Source organism: Drosophila montana, unplaced genomic scaffold, assembly GCF_035044405.1.
Source record: "Drosophila montana isolate Dmon_TW-CO22-7 unplaced genomic scaffold, ASM3504440v1 contig_3213_1, whole genome shotgun sequence".
NCBI lineage: Eukaryota > Metazoa > Arthropoda > Insecta > Diptera > Drosophilidae > Drosophila > Drosophila montana.
The window spans coordinates 313,804-328,308 of NW_026998093.1; the positions used below are offsets into that span (position 1 = coordinate 313,804).

The following is a 14,505-nucleotide window of genomic DNA, read 5'->3' on the forward strand; positions in this document are numbered from 1 at the left end:
TGCGTCGTCGTCGCTTTCATTGGATCGAGTTGGTTGGCGTCGTCGCTTTCCTTGGTCCGTGCCGCATGCTGCATAGATTTGTAACTTGCAGCGGCTTCATTTTACATTGCGGTTTTCATATTTCATAATAGCTGTGGCCGTAAAGGAGTCGGAGACGCAGTCATTGGCTGCTTGGATTCGTGGCGAAACGACCTACAGCAGACCAACGTGGCCTGGGGTCCATTAAAAGCGAAAGTCGTAAAAAGTTACCCAGCGCTTTGTCATATGCAAAATCAACAAATTTCCAACTCTGTCTGCTTAATTTGATTTTATTTACTTTTGGCCATTGAAAACAATGGCCAAGCATTTGAAACGCGCCACATAAAAATCCCAAAAGCGCCCAACCTCAGCTCAAGTTTTTTTTTTTATGGCCTACGTACGATACGAACAGAGCCCCTAATATCATAAAACTCATTCGAAAAACCGCTGAAATCTTTATGGGCTTTTGTCATTCATTCATTTGGGCCTCCGATCAAAGTCGCACATTCGTTGGGTTTGCCTGCAAATCAAGTTTCGCTCGGATTTAAATTTTACGATCTGTAATATATATGCCAAAAGGTTTTTGAATTGCCAAAAATAAAAAATTATAGAAATAAACAGCGGGATTTTTATTGATTATACTATTTGGCATTTAATCATCAGCTTTATGAGCGCATTTGATTAGTAATCGAATTATTTAAATGCTTAATCGAAGAAATAACAATAGTAGGGCTTAAAAATAGTAACAAAAAAAAGGACACCTCGGCGCGTCGAAGGTTAAATACTCTTTACATTTAATATAAGCTTGCAGATATACTAGAAAACAGTTGACAGTTTCTGGGCTTATTCAATAAATATATCTCTTAATGAAGCAGAAACTTTCACAAGTTTTGCTCCCAAAGAGCTGACTGGCATTTTAGTCCAATCTTCAAGATAAGGTCTTGTACTAATATAAGGAACAGGGAAATATTTTTCCTAAAGAATTGTTGTGTGTTTTTAATATACCCTTTGAATTTGAAATGAGGGTATATAAGTATGAGCTATTGGAAGAGTCTGCGCGTTTTGGCAATAAATTAATTAATTAACGACTTGAAATGTTACTTAACATAAGTTTCTTAACGCCATAAATCTATAAAATTTGATGGCGTCTTTTGTCAATTGATATACATTTGATACGCTTTAAAGTTGTTGGCTACTCTGGAGGTTTTTTATAGGCTTTAAAGAACCAACAGCTTATATTCACAGGCATTGTCAACTTGTTAACGTTTGCTTAAGTGCTGGCCACATAGCAGACATTCCAATCCCCAATTCCAAATACCCAGTTTGCCTGGGCGAAGACAAAATCGTGCTCAGACATCTAATCACAAATAGAAAACAATATCTATGCTAATCTTGGTACAAGATCAATGACAATAAAACGGGGGTAAAGAAACAACACAACACAAGAACCTGTAAGTTGCACCACCCCGCCAACAACAACAGCAACAGCAAACAGCTAACTTACAAGCAACAACAACGAGACAATAATGAGCCGTAATGAGCAATGATCGCCACACAATTAGCCAAATTTCGTTTTGTTTCGTTTTTTTTTTGTTGTTTCCTTTTTTTTTGTTAGCCAATTTTTTGCAGACAAATTAAAACAAAAAACGCGGCGAATAAGCACACGAAATTAAACAAACATTGTAGATTTATATGGCCTGCACTTGGTTCAGGGGGTGGATTGTTAGGGGGGGGGTGCCGCTTTAAGCCTGGCTCTAAAAGCCAAACTGCGGAAAATTACAAGAAAATCGTGCAACTCTTGTTTGCTCAAAAAGGCATGAAAAGCCGAAATGCACCACCAGGCAACTAGCAACAGGCAACTTGCAACTCTAGCAGCTACGCCCCGCCTCTTCGCCTTACCCCTGCCACAGCTGAAGACTTTCCAACGCTGATTTCAACAAATTTAAACGTTACATGCGAGCAGATTTCAACGCGATCATCGATTGCTCGTGCACCCACACACACACACACACTCGGCAGCAGCGGCAGCAACAGTTGCTGCCGCAGCGGCTGTTTTGCTTGCAGCATGACGCAACTGCAACTCCTTGCCCTCAGGTGTTGCGCGAACGGTTTTCTTATGGCAGCTTTTCACTTTCCGCCTTGGCCAATTGGCCAACGTCCAACAGTCAATAGTCAAACATGCAACATGCAACATTCAACATTCAATGCCGCATGTCGAACACCGCAACACCAAAACGTCGAACAAAGTTAGTCATTTAGTGACTTTGCCTGAGATTTGTGTGATTTCAAACCGATTGTCGAACAAAATAAAATAAAATAACAAAAAAAAAAAAAAAAATCAGAAAAATAACTGCAACTGTCATTTTCGATTGGCGACCTGCTGGGCTTGCCCCACGTTGCACAAACATTTTCTGGCTGTCTGCCTTGTCGAGAGGCAAAATGTCAATTTGCGTTGTTTACTTTTAAAACTTTAATTTTTGTCTGCTGATTTTTATTTTGGTTGCCTTTGCTGCTGTTGTTGTTGTTGGGGGTCTTTTGAGTTGCATTCGTCGCGCCTTCAATTGCCGCAATTTACCGCGTCCCTCCAGCCGCTGTCCATTGCCCCTCTGGCCTTATTGGCATTAGCCGCGCTATTGAGTGTTAATTAAGCGTTTATTCAACATTCGGTGTCAAAGTTGTCTTTAAAGAGCCGAAAATTAATGCCATTTTGTGCCGCAGCTGCCATTGTTATCAATTGAAAAACTTTAACTTCGTTACCGATTTCCATTTCCGATTACGTTTTCGATTTCGGCAACAAGCGTCAAAGTCCAACCAGCAACTTCATCGATCATTGTGTGAGCCCACGTTTCGCTTGCTTTGATATGGATATGAATATGACTGATTGACCAGACCAGCCGCACATATCTAAATGTTCAACCCGTCTGAACGTCACGAACCCTTTTAATTGACTTTTAATGAGCGTCAAACAATATGCGGCATGCTGCCTAATAACAGAGAAAATTCAAAAACCGGCCAAAACAAATTTACATACTTGCGCATAATATGACAGATTTGCGTTTTATTGGCATTTATTATAATTATTTATTCAAGCTTACTTGTATTTCTATAACTAATTATTGACTGGCAATCACAATATCCTGTCAATTTATTGATTTCCGCTGTGGGTATAAAATTTCCGCAATTTTAGAGTTCATTTGGGTAATTTCATAAGGTAATTACAATGTGAAAAGATTTGAGATAAAATATAGCATAAAGGTAATTTATTGAAATATTTCGGAAATGTTGTTTTGTAAACATTTTCTTATATATTATTCCGTAGAAATTCTGACTCAATATCAAGCAGACTTATTTGTAAAATCGACTCAAAACCTAGACAAATGATTCACCTTTTCATTGGCATTTACAAGTTGCACATGTACGACAAATTTTCCGACTTTGTTACCTAGGAAATGCAACGGTAAATGCATATTATCAGCAAGCCTGTCTGCGTGTTGAAACTAAGCCAAGCTAACGGAGGCGACACACTGATAAGCATCAACAGCGACCGGCACAATAGCACACAACAGTAGTTATTCCCCTGCCAACCCCTCTTGTGCCAGTTAGGCACTCAACTGAGTGTGTGTGTGCGTGTGTTAAAGCGGCAAGCTGCAAGTTGCGAGCTGCAACACTTTCATACAACTTTATCACGACTAAATCTCAACGGTGACTGACTGAACTGACTGACTGACTGACGTGGACTTGATTGAAATGCGACGAGCGCGTCGACATGCCGAGTGGGTGGCAGCTGGGCATGGAAACGGCACGGCACGGCAGCGGCAGCAGCAATGTTCAACGTGCATGGTGCATGGTGCGTATGTATTAATTAGTGTCAAGTGTTGTCGCTTTGAGTTACGCGCCCGGGGGATTGCCATTGCCGGCGTCATCATCCTTACTGCAGAGATAACACAAAGCGATAGCAGCAGCAGCAGCAGCAGGAACAACAGCAACTTGTTTGTCCAAGCCGACAACTGCTGCTGCTGCTTCTGCTGCTGCTTCTGCTGCTGCTGCTGCTGCTTCTGCCTACTGCTACTGCTCCTGACTGCTGCCTGCAGCTAGAAGCTGCCTGCTCCGGCTCTGCGTAATCGATGATGACACGTTTTGCCTTTGCCCATGCGCACTGCTCCTGCCGCTGCTGCCGCTGCTGCTGCTGCTGCTGCTGGCGTTGCAAATTGCTGGGGAACTGCACACAAAATGACAGGCAAAAGCTGACAGAGACTCTGTTAAATTTATAAACACACTCGTCTGGGCTATCTACCACTGTTTTTGCGCATCCAATTACATTTATATGCTCGTAAACTAAAAATTCTGCACAGCTTGCGGTCGGCAATGGAACTGATAATTATCTGGCATCGAGCGAGCTGGGCAGGCACCTCCTCAACCCAACTAGCCAGCCTTATGAATATGCACATGTGTAAACTGTAGAAATCGCACTTTAAATAGATTTTCTACATTTATTGATTTACGGCCACGCGATTTCCTGTATGACTCAAAGATGAGTCATAAAAAAAATATCAAATTAACGTTTGAGATAATAAAAGATTTTCATAAAAGTAAAGTCACCGAGAGAAAACTTGAGAATAAACAATCTCAGACTCTATTATAGCGAAGCTCTAGGGCCACTCCATTAATATAGTTGCTTATTCGAACACATCTTATCTAAACAAATAAACAAACAAAAAAATAAAGAAATAAATAGATAATAATTTGAATAAAAAATCTATTAATTATGGTGGTGACCATATGTATAGCTACAAATTTGAGAAACTTGCCGCCTGTCTGAGAGACACTTAATTATTGAATTCTGTGCGCTGAAACATTAATTATAACTGTTTGTCTATGTGTTAAGATTTATGATTTACAAGATAGTCGAATGTTCTTACTTAATCACAATGGAATGTGTTTTTATCTCAAGATCGAATAGAACAAGTTAAGATTGGTTAAGATTGATAAGCATTAATTTTTTAGTATGTGGGTTAGTTTTTATGCCCTTGTATAGGGTATTGTAATTTGAACATGCAATGTGTAACGCATAGAAGGAGACATGTCTGGCCACAAAAAGAATATTTTCTCTAGATCAGCATCAACAGTCGACTTGATAAAGCCATGTTCCTTTTGTCCGTTTGTTTGTTTCTAGGCTACTAGTCTTCTATATGTTGGAACTGGCTGGATCGGATCGGATCACTGTATCGTATATATGCAGAATTTTATCATTCTCGGACCACTATATCATATAGCTTTCATAGAAACTATGGTATGAAAACTTGATTCTTATATGGTCATTATTCCCAAAAATTTTCAAAATAATTTAATCAAAATACGAGCTTCAGTATTCTCACATATCTGCAAATGTCTTCTAGGGTATTAAATCTTTGGAGTGCCGAAGATATTCTTATTTTCTCGTTTTATTCTTAAATTTATGTGATTTTTACTTAAGATCGAATATTTTAAATTGGCAAATCACCTTTACGAATAGTTCACAGCTTGTAGAATGACATATGATATATGAGAACAATATTTATAAGATTTTGCCAATATGTTTTGATTCAAGTGCTAGCTTAACTTCTTCATAAATTATTACCTAGCAGTATTCAAATGTTGTCTATATTTTAAACTCCCACACTAGTCTTAGACCACACTTGTGCTTCGCAGACTATCAAAAAATAATTTCCTCGACCACATGTAAGATCTAAAACGACGCTCCCAGTGCAGCAGCTCAGCACCTTTTCGTACTCAATGGAAATTGCAGCCAGTGATTGGTTTTTACCAAACGTAAATTGGTAAAAAACAAAAAGAAAAGCAAAACATATATTATATTGCATTGGTGTGAAAATTGTTTGGCCTGCAGGCGGCAGCAGCAAATGCGGCAGTGTTACTTATGTGGCACCTACGATAAGGCGGGCGCGCGCGCACTCCCAATAACAATATACGTCATATGGGCAGGAACTCGTATGGCCAGCCAAAGATATTGCAGTTTTATGTTTTTTTCTAGTTCACGAGCTGTGGTCGGTGCTGTGTGTGTGTGTTGCCAAGGCTGGTTTTAGATATATACATATAGATAGTGGCAATTAAAATTCCGCTACTAATACGATATCTTAAGCATGAAATTAAAACATGTTTTTTCAATTTTTCATTACGAGCTGAGGTTTGTCTATGGATATTGTCGGTTAATAATCAATTACGTGTTGTCATTGACCTTCAATCTAAGCCAAAGATCTAGCTGCTTTTTTTCTTATACATCCACGCCCCTGCCTAATAGGCATGGCAATTACCTTATTATAAAGCCGCTTAACTTTTATTTTCCCTCTATTTATGAAATTTTAATTTGATATTTCAACATAGTTGTCAATCACAGCCGTTGCTGCCACATTTATTTCTCTAATAAGACACAGAGCTGCCGTTTTTGGGGAAGCATTGTATAGTTTTAACTACCTTCGGGCCCGGCCCTTTTCGCTGATGTTTGGCGCTTTTGTTTGGGTCTCTTGTTAATTTTATCGTTAACTTTTTTTTCATTTTCTTGTCGTTTGTCGCGGCTGCCGTTGCCGACATGATGATGGTGATTTTGATGAGTTCCCGAACCCGCTTTAAACACACTTCACATAATTTGGACAGCCAGCAGCAGTTGAAACGCTCGGCCTAGCCCACGCACTTGTCATAATAGATTCATTTATGATTTTATGTGATTTTTTTTATTACCATTTATTTGTTGGATATTTCATATGCAGGTTGTTTTTGCCTGTGCACAAACTGTAAGCTGCTTTCAGCTCTGAACAGTTTTAAATGTTGCCTTTTTACATATTAAATTCAAATGACGGGTTCGGTTTTTACGTACCTCATAAATACATGAACGAGTTCTGAAATGGCAAAAACAGAAATATATAAGTATTAGTTTAATTATCCAAAAATAATATAGGTTTAAAATATTTCTGTGCTTCTGCATCATCATTTCATTCATCATTTAAATAATATGAAATGAATTTTTTATGTCAAATATATATCTGAATGCTCAGTTAATATCGGTTGTGCGCAGCTGTACCGAAAATTTTGTTAAATTAATAAAAAAGCAGGAATCAAGCACTCGAAAAGTGTTGCCTACTTCAGGGCGTTCAAGCACCATCACGAACACATTCTAATGAACATATACAAAAATTTTGAAGTGCATGTCGCGACGATGACGCGACGCTTCTGGCCCCGCGCCACGCCCCCAGCACCTCGAGGGAACGTCTGCAATGCAATTTGATTGTTGGAGTTGGAGCTGGTCTCCAAGTCTGTGACCGTCTGTGGCTGTCTGTCTAGCCAGCAAAAGATTGCGTTAAATGCAGGCATTGTTGTTGTTTTTGCTTTTGGGGGCCTGCAAGTCTCCAAAGCGCAAGACAATTGAGTCTGAGAGCGTAATTTGCAACTGCCTGAGACACGTAACGTCCGCCGACGGCGGCAATGACGAGCCTGCTCAGGATGCAGGCCCAAATCCGACTGGCTGGCAAGCTGAAGTGCAAGCAGGAGCCAAGTGCAACAGCGCCTAATGACTGTGGAGGGGGGCAGGCAGCGGGCGCACGGGCAGCAGCTGCCCGTCGACTGCCAGTCATGTAGCTACGCCTACTACCCCAAGCTCCGAACTCTGTTCCGCCAACTCCTCCTGCCGCTGGCTGCGACTGCGACATGTTTGCTGTTGTTTTTTGCCTAGATGCATTTTGCAACCAAAGCGCTGCTGCAGGCAAATGCACCAAAAAAAAAAAAGAAAACAAAAACAAAAAATAAAACATGCAACGACAACAACAACATGACGAAAAGTGTGTGCACAGTAGCCAGAGCCAGGAACGAAGTTGAAGCTGGAGCTGGAGTCGGCGCAGACATCGTCCTGTGGCATATCCAACAGGCGTTAATAATTTTTTTTTGCCTTCTACAAAAATGCAACGAGCTCTTTTTCTATTTTTTTTTTTGTGTTTGAAGAGGGGGCTGCTTCACTTATACCCTGTAAGCTGTGTGTAGGATAGGCTTTGGCAAAACACTAAGAAAATTAATATATTAACTAGGTTTATTATTTTTAATAAGTAATGACAAAGGTTTATAAAGAATGTTAACTTTTAACCTTTTATATACTTCTTTCGCTATTAATTTATTTTTCTTATTATTACTAGCTAAAAGAAATTAAAACTTTTACTAAATATTAGTACACAGCATTCGCTAGTCGTTTATTTTTAGCTTAAATTCCGCTGCAGTTTATTTTTTTTCAAGTTTTTCTTTTGGGCCTTGGATTTCAGTATTTATTTCGAAACTTTTTCATTTTGTGCAGTCAGACGACGTCGTCATAGAGAGTGCATTGACTGAAGTCTGCAAAACCAACAAAAAAAACACACAAAAAAAACGACGAAAAAAACAACAAGAGTGTAGTCCGTGCCGGAGCCTAGCCGAGTCTAGGCAACTGCATCCTTTGTTGATATGTAGCGACATGCATTTGCTCCGGAGGAGTCTGCAAAGTCGCTGGTTGTGCGAGAGGGGGGGGGGGGGCACAGTGCAGCCAAAGTTCAGTAGCTGGCAGCTTTTGTGTGTCTTCTGGGAAACACTTTAGCCGGCACGGAAAAGTTTGCCATAATTAACGCTTAGCTTTCGGCTTGGCGCAGTTAAGTGTTATTAGTTCGGGCCAGGTTTTTTTTTTGGCATTGTTAGGGCAGCGGGAAGGCAGGAAGTGGCGTCACACAGGAAGCGCATGAGAAGTCGTTGCACTTGGGTAAATTGTGCGCCGGCTGCGGCCACCCACACACGCACTTGAGCCTGCACCGTGCCGGGCCAGCGTAGCCTGCGAGTCAACAAACAGTTGTTCTGACAGGCGGCTGCCACAGCCATTGCCACTGCCACTGTGCCTGCCCCTGCCACTACCACGACTGCCGTCAGCAGCCGGGCCACCTGCCCGAAATGAAATTCGTTTAAGCGAAGTAAATCATTAAAATGGCAGCCAAAGCCGCCAACGGAATGGCCAAAAGAAAACATTTGCGAAATTTCAGCACCAGTGAAGCCTGAAACAAAGGAATATGCACAACAACAACAAAAAAAAAACGAAATGCGGGCGCACAACAAGCAGACACACACAGTATACACACACACAGTGCACACACCAAATAAAACACATTTAATAGGAGCATTTCCTTTTTTTTTGCCGCTTAAAAAACTTGCCTCCGCGGCGTTAAGGAGCTGCAGGAAACTTGCTGTGGATTATTTATTTTATTTCATTTTATTTTGTTTATGTTTTTTTTTTGTGCTGTCCTCCAATGGGGGTTGTCTCAGTTGTAGTTATTAGTGCGCGGTTGCACGCGAATTTGTTTTAGTTTCTTTGTGTTTGGTTTTTGCTGCTGGGTTTCAGTTGATTTTGTTGTTGTTGGTTGCATCCAAAATCCAATTAGCTGCTCAAAAGTTTTGCAAATGTGCGCAGAAAATTAATTAATGTTGACACAAGTTTCGACCGTGAATTGAATTAAATTGTGAGAGACAAAAGCCGGGAGCAAGAGGGAAAGAAAGAGACAGAGAGAGAGAGAGGAATAGCGAGTGAGAAACACGCAAGACAAAAAGAGAATTTAGGAACCAGGAAATAAGCCTTAGAAGAAAATACTCTTTACACTTTAAATGTGAACCGCTCTTCTATGCGATTCTCACCCGAAATCTTATTTCCACTCTTATTCAAGGTAATTTGAAAGGCGATGCTTAAGAGGGAAAGAAAGGCGTCAGTCGCTCTTAACTCTCCGACTCTCTATCTTCTAGTAACAAGAACTACTTTTTCTTTCCATAATTTCTCAAAAGTATTTCTGAAAAATTTTTTAATTTAACGAAATCCACTTGTCGAAAACTCAATAAACCTTTGCCCCACCTTTCACATATTAGACACACTCACCTGCCATTTCTCCCTTGAAACACATACAGCTTCCTCCAACCTCCAATTCACGAGCAGTCAATAACTCAACCGAGCCCGCAACATTTGCAACATTTCAAACGTCAGAGCATACAGAAACGGAGCATTTCCAGAACCCTGGCCTAAAGAGATAGAGCCAGAGTTGGAGCTGAAGCGTCTATTTCAATTGGACTTGCTTTCCCATTCCCATTTGAGTGCTCGCACAGAGGCCAAAGACGGGGCCAGGCCACCAAATGGTAGTCGGTGGTGCAGCTTTTCAAGCGTTAAAACATAAAAATGTCATTAACACTCAACAGATTTCTGGTGCGCAGCGCCAATGGCCAACACCAGGCAACAAACCGACAAACAACAAGAACAACAAACGGCTTAAATGGCCAATAACAAATTGCTGCAAATGTTCGTTGCAAAAAGAAACAAAAATAAAAACCAAAAAAAAAAGAGTTGGCAACAAACAAGCCACAAAGAACGCAACGTCTACACAACCGCATGGGGAATAGTTTTAGACATATTTTTGCAGTTCTTGTTGTTGTGGTTGTTGTTGTTGACGGCGTTGTTGTTGTTTTCCATTTCGCTGTTGTTTTTACGTAGACGAAAATTTATTTGACGCTCGACTCGACTTGCAGACAAGAAAATGACACAGAAACCGAGTTAACTTCGAAACGCGTTTAGGTAAATTGCGAGCTCAACTCGGGGCCTCAACAACAACGGCCTCCAGGCCGTAGACCTGCCTCCCCCCAAACAGTGCCCCTGCCCCCGTAACAGCAAACCCTGCCCCCGCTCGATCGTTTATTGTCGCGCTCTATTCGCGCTAGGGTATCATTTACGCCATAATTTTTCACAGCTGAATATTCTGCTTAATGGTTTTTAATGAGCGGTTCGAAACGCCGCTCAGCAGAAAAAAAAAATATATATAAAAAAAGGTGTTGAGAAATATGCCTGATTTATAGAAACTGCAGCCTGTATTTAACGCCCAGAGCCGCAGTTAATTCAGCCGACCCGCTGCCCAACTCTGGGGCGGTGCGAACAACCTACATTGGCAGGCCCACAGCAGCGAGCTGTTGTTAATAGTTTTGGCAGTTCAGATAACCGCTTGGATCTGGGACAGCTTAATGGGATTTGTGGCTTGGTTGAGAAAGTGATTTCAAGTATAGTTGCGATCATTCTCACTTTATGCCAATATACAGATGGCGTAGAAAATAACAATGATTATAAATAAAAATCTTTTTTATTTTATAACTTAACTAGATAAGCTTTGAAACCGATTTATACGAATTGGCTATGTTTAAAGTAAACGTATTAGAGAAATTATAGCTTGAACAATTTTATTTGCTTTTCTTAAGTCATACAAAATCGGTTTTGAAATCCCACTATATTAATATAGTATACTTTCAATTTATTATGATTATCGATTATATATACTTTTTTTTATAAATAATGTTTCATGCACAATTCGTTCCCTTAGCATGTTAATATTTTACGTTATAGCGACACACAATGCCTTCTTGGCTCTATTCAGTTGACGCCCACTTTCTTTCACATGTGCTAACCACCTTCAACATTCTGCTTTTCGCTAAGTTACTTTTGTAACACGCTGTGCGTTTATCAGATTGCAATCCTTAATTAATATAATTAATATAAAAGACGGCTACGTTTGCAGCTCACATCATTAACTTTGGCTACGTGTATAATTTGAAAGAGCCACTTCCTAGCCTAATGCATTTTTATTAAATTAACCGTTTAGGTTTCAAATTAATTTTAATTACGCCAACTAGAGGCCTGTTGCCTGGTGCCTGCTGCCTCTTGCCCGTTGGCTGGTCCTCAGATGCAGCTAAGATACGCTCATAAACGTGTGCCGTAAACGGTCGCGCAGCGGAAATAACAACAACAACAACAACTGTTGTTGAGCAACAGCAGCAATATTAACAAGAGAGAACTTCTAATGTCGACTCGCCGTAGTTTAAATACCCTTAAAGATATTTAGTTCTTAACCATTGGAACTAGATTGTTGAAAGACAAAAAGGTATTTTTTAGAAACTTTATCATATAGTATTCCGATGTTGATAAGATTTTACTCATTTTTAAGAAGCATGACTAGAAAAATGTTAAGCTTGTCAGACAGGAAATTAATATGCGACGGATAATTCATATGGTAGCTATATTATAAAGTGGTTCGCTCCGCCAGATTCTGACATAATGCGTGCAATAGTAAAACGGACCTGTGCTAAGTTTTCCGACAACAGACATCCTGAGATTAGTTTGCCTAGAAGTAGACAGCCGGGCGGGACGGCAAGAGGGTCATAGTTATATCGACTCGGCTTCTTCATGCCCATCAAAATATATACACTTTATAAAGTCCTAAGCGACTCATCCCGTGACAAAATTAGAATACCTTCTACAAGGGTATAACAAGAGAAAGAAGAAGAGACGCTGAACGTTGAACGCTGAACGGAAAACGTGGCGCAACTGAAGCATTTCGTGGCTGCCACTCGGATTTGGCAATTGAGCGCGAATTCGTTGCGTTCGCATTGGCTGCACTTTGTGCAACACGGCGGAGCCTGTGTCTCACTGTGTTTTACTCAATATTAATGAAGTCATTAAGACGACATCTTCCTTCGGGATCGCGCGTAATGCGAGCGAATTATTAACAACGTACCGCGCACGAAAACAAGCTCCAGCTCTTCCACTTGGCTTTGTGGCGTGTCCAAGCAGCGCCGACGGCAGCCAGAAACCAAAAACAAAAAACCAGCAAAAGTTAATATACGAGCAAGAAACCGAAAAACAAAAAACAAGTAGAAAAAAAAGAAAATCATAATAAAAAGTAATCATAAGAAACACAGGCCAAAGCGGCTTTCATAAATTTGCATGTCGCTGCCATCGGGGGGCTGAAAGGCCGCCGCCGGATCTGGGGGCGTGACAACAAGTCAATTCGGCTCAAATGTGGCACAGGCAAAGCAGGGGTTTTTTTTGGCAGCCCAAGCGGAGCACAAAAAAGCATTATGCCAAGCTAACACGAATGTCAAATGCCCTACTCAAATGTATCTGACAGATACACAGTGTATCTGAAGCTGAAAATATGATATTGAGACAGTCATATACATGATTTTTCGACTATATGTTTTTTTATCTTAGTCTACTTCCCTTACATCGTTTTTATGCCCCCATTTTAAAAGATATTAATAATTCTAGTAGCTTTTTCTGGCATTTCAAACTTCTTTATTAAAAGTCAGCACTACTCTTGTTAGGGTATCCAAAAAAAGAGAAGTTGGCACAGCAAAAGTAAACACCATGGATGTATCTTGCTCTCCCTCGTGTTGGCAATAAAATTGCAGCAACAGCGCAAAATTTTGAACGCATTAGAAGATTGATGCTGGCAGCTGTTTACACAGCGCTTCCCCCCGCAGACCCAGGCTCGATCCCGTAGCCGTAGCCGTGCTCTGTTACCATACCAAAGTGATTGCAATTTTGCCCGAGTTTACTTTGTGCAGATTTTCTTTTTATTGGCACAAAGCAAAAGTTTCTTAGCGACAAACAAAAAAAAAGAAAAAGAAAACGCAAACACGGAAAAAAAGTGTTTTCCTTGAGTTGATTTATTTTTTTTTTTTTTTTGGAAACTTTGAGGAAACTGGGTTAATAAGATCGCCGTCGTGGTGGTTGGGCTGTTGCCGGCGTCCGGGCCTCGTGGCCAGCTCATTTTGAGCATTAATAAATAGCTGCTTTTAGCCGGCAAACGCTGAAACTAAAAGCGTCTCATTTATTATGCATCAAAGATAAACCTAACTGAGATTAATGTCTCACTTCAAAATGGTAGACAGAAGCGTTTGTTGACTCTTTGAGAGCTGCCGGCGCCCAAAACAACTCACCAGCTACATAACTGTTGTAGAGTAGTGGGGCAGAAACCCGAAAGCGGCGGCAGTCACGCAAAGATCATCTTCCAATCAGACCAATTATGTCGGCAGCTCATAAAAAACGCATTCGATAATTATATTATGCAGTGTCTGGACAAAGTTGGGGCGCCCCAGTGGGGGCAGGATAACAGCAATTATTGCTGCCTGTGCAGATGCATGTACAAGACATACTTGTAGCCTAAGTGAGTAGTTGCCACAAGTTGCTAGTTTAATTTGCTGCAGTTGCAAATTGAGCGCTCCTTTGTTGGCCCTGTGCAGCAGCAGCAGCAGCTGGTAAATTTGCAACACGCAACACGCCAAGCGAAAGTTGTTGAAATTCAGTTAACCTTGGTTGGGTCTCTCGAACTTGCAACTTGTAGCCTGCTAATTTGAATTAATTTTGTTGTCAACACGTAGTCATATGAGTATGTGAACTGTTTGGCGAGCTACTATCTGGGTAGTATCTGTAAAGAGGAGTCTCTTAAGAGAATTGACTGAAAAAAGAGGTAAATTGACAACAACTGGGTTTTTAGCTTAAGTATTGTATGCCTAGGGAACAGTTTGATTTAGAGATTAGTTTCAATTAATAAGCATGGGTTATATATGGTTAAATGTCTATATGTGCATATTCTACGTTCCGGTCGAGCCTTGTCGTTACCAAAATAG

The 14,505-nt window shown here is 40.6% G+C and overlaps 1 protein-coding gene across 1 annotated transcript in view; it reads right to left on the reverse strand.

The window, feature by feature from the left end:
- The window catches only part of LOC135432699 (uncharacterized), a 64,110-nt gene that overhangs the window by 32,103 nt on the left and 17,502 nt on the right, over positions 1 to 14,505 (reverse strand). Inside the window, exon 2 of the mRNA XM_064688462.1 lies at positions 6,887 to 6,908. The gene's annotated coding sequence lies outside the window, so the exon portion shown is untranslated. The remainder of the gene's footprint in view (positions 1 to 6,886; positions 6,909 to 14,505) is intronic.